Source organism: Carassius auratus, unplaced genomic scaffold (assembly GCF_003368295.1).
Source record: "Carassius auratus strain Wakin unplaced genomic scaffold, ASM336829v1 scaf_tig00215252, whole genome shotgun sequence".
NCBI classification, from domain to species: Eukaryota; Metazoa; Chordata; class Actinopteri; order Cypriniformes; family Cyprinidae; genus Carassius; species Carassius auratus.
Genome location: NW_020528004.1, coordinates 12,501 through 17,942, shown reverse-complemented (window position 1 = coordinate 17,942; position 5,442 = coordinate 12,501).

The window sequence follows — 5,442 nt, the reverse complement described above, 5'->3', positions numbered from 1 at the left end:
GAAAGGGTTTTTCATGTTCCAACAGTTGTTGTACATTGCTAGATACAAGACTGACTTACAAATTTTTTCTTAAACAATATTTGTGTAGTGTCCATACAAAGAGAAATAAGTTATTGGCCATATATATTTAGTCAGTTTGAGTAAATTATTAATTTAGTGTAAACTGATTAATTAGAATTTAATATTGTACTACGTTTCATTTTGAGGTAAATTTGCAGATGGTCCCTAAAGCAGCTTAGGCGAATAGACAGCAAATATCAAACATAAAACTACTGCGCTTGGTTTTCTTTTTACGAAAAAAAAAATGATTTGGTGAATTGGGGCTCATTTCTGGGCTCATCTGCTGAAATGTACATAATATACAGTAATATATTGTATTAATTAGATGCCAAATTTAATATCTTGAGGCAATAAAAGACGTTAATTTTTTAACGTTAGAGTTTAACACTGAGTTTTTCTTATTAAACGACTTGCGTTAATATCCTCATCTGTCTGTATATAATTTGCTTCATCAGTAAGATTAAGTGAGTTTAAGTCGCTTTGGATAAAAGCGTCTGCTAAGTGAATAAATGTAAATGTAATCGCTGTTAGTGCGCTGAGCCACGTTAATCAGTTTTCTTTTCTTTAACATATTTCTGAGGGAAACCGCGTGAAACCTTGAGCGTTCATTCATATTTTACATCTGCTTAACTGTCTATAGTTTGCATAATCATCAATAAAGTGTAATCTGAGAGGTTTTATATCATAGTATTAATTGATTGAGAAGCATTACTCGTCATTATAACAGCACAGGGACACACAAGCCATGACACAAAGTTATGGAAACTAAACAACCAAAGGCAATGTCTTCCTTAGATGTAATGTTAGTTCTGTACTTCAGCGTTGGGTAAAATCCCATTATAATCTCCTTTATGGTAGAGAATGCTGCTTAATAGGCTACGGGTAACAGCCTTTATACAGTCTATGGTAAAGGCAAAGATGTTGAAATAAACATTCACACAATCAGCTTTTCCACATGCCCCAATAATCAAAACTTCTGCTTAGCGCCTGCTCCATTTCTGCAGATCAGTTTTTGTAACTGTATTACTTAATCCACCCGTTGCTTTGGTCTTCATCAGAAGCCGCTTGCACCACCTGCTGGTGAGCGACTGACAGGAGATGGAGATCATGCCTCTGTGCTCTACTGCTATTCCTGCAGCTCCTGGATGTGAAAGGGCGAATTATCTGCCGAATTTTAACCAGGCAGCAAGGAAGTCGACCGGAAGTTGAAGTCGGCTGCGAGCTGCCATCTTGTAGCAGAACTTCACTTGCGTTAGCATTACCATTGACTCCCATTCATTTTGGCGTCACTTTGACAGCGAATAACTTTACATCTGAGGCGTTTAAAGACTCTGTTTGTCCATTATTTTTTTCTAAAGATACACGACAATGTATAAAGGGCTCCATTACCGTCTATGTTACATTATGGCCCCGTATAAACAGTTTTTGTAAAAAATAGGCTAACGATTGCGTCATAACCACTCGACTCTCTGTCGCATTACCGTACAGACAGGAGGAGAAGCTCGCAGGCAATTAACTTAATATGGCGTACTGGCGTTACATTTTAAAATACTATACAAAATAATTAATCAGAATAATTACTCCTGCTTACTCACGCCAAAGAACTCCCCGCTCAAGCTCGCCGTCTCTGCAAGATTAACGATGGCAGTTTGCACGCACAGCTACTAGAAGATTTACATCTGTCAGACAGGTTGCTGATGTCGTCAAGCTTCGTTTGAGTCTGCGCGTCAGAAATGGAAGTGCTAAAAAACGATAAAAATGGGCTTCAATTGTCTCAGTTGAGTTCCAATGGGTCGCTGTGTCCATTTCTTTTACTGTCTATGATTTTAACCACTGAATTTGTGGAAGCGAATTTGGAAAGTGAAATAAAATGGACCGAAATTTGCCTGTTGAATATTATACATCGTATTTTTAAACCGATTTAATATTTTGGAAGTGAATTCTGGAACATGAATATGAATTATTGATTTTTTAATTATGAAAAGGTGTGTGAAATATTTTTTATAGAAATATTCACAGCTTAAACGAACAACTATGTTAAATTTCAGGACCTAAAAATGCAAGCCCTGGAAATACAAGGCATTAAAATGCAAGTACTGTTAATGCAATGCATATTCTTTTCAGTTAGTGCTATTCAGCATGCTTTTTTGTTTCAAAGACATTTGTCATCATTTTACTTCCATACATATGATCCTCTCGGCCAACATTCTGGATGTATTTTACTTAGGCTGAAGACAGGCGGTGAGTTATGACTGAGTTTTTGATTAACATGAAGGTCAAGCTTTTTTCAAACAACCATGGTGTGTTTAAAAAGTTAAGGCTAAACATTAATAATAAACAAGGATACTAGGTCATTTTAATTTCTTGTTGAAAGAGAACAACTGCACACTCACTTAAGCATAGGCTATTTATTCTCCCAACATTTTGGCTGGTAGCCTTTGTCAAGGTATAGTTTCACAAAAGTTTGACATAGGCTTCTAGCTGAAACACTTTGCCTCACTTGTTCATTTTAATTTCTTGCCCAAGTAAGGATCACTAGTATTGACCCAGGCATGACAAACACTGGTGCATCTGCCATTACACAATAAGCGTGAGCAGGGTCATAGCATCAGATGCCCCATTAATGCTTTTCTATGCAATGAAGTTTGTTTTCTGTTTACATTGTAGATCAAATCTAGCATGAACTTCTCTTCACACAATCTAATTCTGCTCAAGCAAAACATTCAGTGAAAACTATTATTATGTCTCACAACTTTAACCAATGTCACCCTTTTTGGTGATAAAGGCAGCACAGTTAGCTGTGGTTTTTGGTGTGAATTGTCAAACTGAAATTTTTCGTAAAGACTTTGTTACATAAACCCGGTTGACTTAGGCCTAAGCGAGAAACCAGGTGGCTGAGAAGGGGATTTCATGTTATCCTGTGAGCTTTGAAGTAGTCTGTCTCTGATTTGCATGGACAGAAGCGCTGCATATAAGCGGCCAATTGAGTTGTCATTTGTGATGTTTTTCTTTTTGTTCCTTACTTTGGACTTCTTGATGATGATATTTAGCATACATGTTATATCTTTAATCACCTCAAAGGCTGTTAAAAGGATAGTCCACCCAAAGATGAATCATTTACTCATCCTCATGCCATCCCAGATGTATCCCAGATGTATATGACTTTCTTTCTTCTGTGGAAAACAAACATTTTTAGAAAAATAATCCATCTCTGTGAGTCCATATAAATGAGTTTCTCAAAGTGGTTGCTCCAAAAACACTGCAAAATGAATGACTGTAATCCATGATATGACGCCAGTGTGTAAGAAAAATACTAATATTTAAAGTATTTTTTACTTTTTAAACCATCGCTTATGGCCAACTGTTGGCATGCTGTGAATGTTAGCACCAGGATTGGAGAAAGTTACTTCATGCTATATTGCAGGGTTCAACAATCTTTTCGGCATGATGTGCCATTTTTATTTTTTTGTTTAACAACTGTGCCAACACCCCCCCACCCCTTTAAATGTATTCTGTATTTAAACGGTACATACGCATTTTTTTATTATACAATATAAAAACTAATTGATGCTAATAGTTTCTGAATATTTTTTTAATTAACATTTTTTCAGCTTTTCAAAAACAAAATGTGAATCACAAAATGTGTGTGACAAGGCCAATGCATTAAAACAGTTCAGTTTAATCACTGTTAATGCACTGTTTCTGATAATGCACTGATCAATGCGTGTGCACACAAACACAAACACTCGGACAGAGAGGTCTGAGATCGCGCTGTGCAAAAAGTAACATTCAGAAGCTCATAAACTTGTCAGTGAAGAAACGCGACTTTTATTAATTGATACTGAATCGCTACATTATATTTATCAACAACAAGGGGGCAAAATCGCTTCATTGTTTGTAGAGAGAGACAGACGCAGAAAAACCCAGAGTAGCGTTCAAAGTTACAAGACATAGACTGAACACAGAGTAGCCAGCCATCAAAGGCATTAACCAGCACCTATGTGAGACAAACAAGCCCAGAACAGAAAACACAGGAAGCTTATAATGAAGAGGCAATCAGGTAAACAGCTGGAACAAATTAAATCAAGGAATGAGGTAACGAGAGAGAACAGGTGAGTGGAGTTTAGGGGAATGGAGTCCAGAGGAAAGGGAGAAACACAGGTGGAGCAACTAAAACAATGATGAGGTAACAAGATGGGCGGGGTCAGAAAATAGACAGGAGAGAGAGCACATGGCACCAAACAAACACAACACAAGCCATGTGCTCACAGAAAGACAAAGTCATATGGTGGCCCTCCTGGGCGGCAGAGCGAATTTATCATCCATAGTGGTTCTTACGTAGCCTTGTTATCATTTTGTCTTTACTTTATTTGTAACGCCAAGAAAGAGTTAATCTCTCATGTTTGAGAAGAATGCGTTGCCGTGTAGCAGTCATTAAAAGTGTGGGACACCTACTCCTCATTTTCTTTCTCTTTCATTTCATAGATTTAACAAGTTATGCGAGTCAAAGCATTTCAACTTTTCAGTGACTACAGGTTCTAATCTTCTTTTGCGCGTGCTGTATGTGTGTGCGTGTGTGTTTGTGTGTGAAATGCGGTGCTGAAGTGAAATAGCTGGGCAGTTTGATAGCCGAATTATAATAGGCCGACTAATAAAAATGTAAATAATAATAGTTATTATTATTTAATACATTAATAGGAGAATGAGCATAATATCGTCTTATGTCGATATCTCTGACTATCGTCAATACACGATAACTGTCGTCTATCGGCACAACCCTATTGGAAATGCGAATCTTTTTAAAAGATTCAGTTCGATTTGGTGAACTGGTTCAAGAAGATCCGGTTACATCGAATGATTTGTTCGCGAACCGGATATCACTAAACTGCCGTGTTTTGAAATCTCAGAACAGACCAGAAGAGAAGACATTCTGCACACAATGCTATCAAACTTCTGGTAAGAAGTGCTTGGTTGATTTGCTTTACATAAAAATAAATAAGCTTTAAAGAATATATGTGTTTATTTGGTTGTGCAAATCTGTATTTCTACATGGCTTTTTGTTTGAGTAAAGTACTTAAACGGTTAGTTCACCCAAGAAGGAAAATTCAAGGGGACTTTATTCACCCCCCAGAGCCATGTGAGGTATGTTTTATTAACAGATGCACGCACTTTATTTCACATTTTCTGAACTGTTGACAACAAACACCCGCTTACCACATTGAAATGCTTGCAAGGACAATATTTTATATAACTCTGATTGGATTATTCTGAAAGAAGAAAGTAACATACACCTAGGATGCTATGAGGGTGAGTAGAAGATGGACGAAATTTCATTCTCAGGTGAACTAACCCTTTAAGGACACTTTTTGAGTATCTGTACAT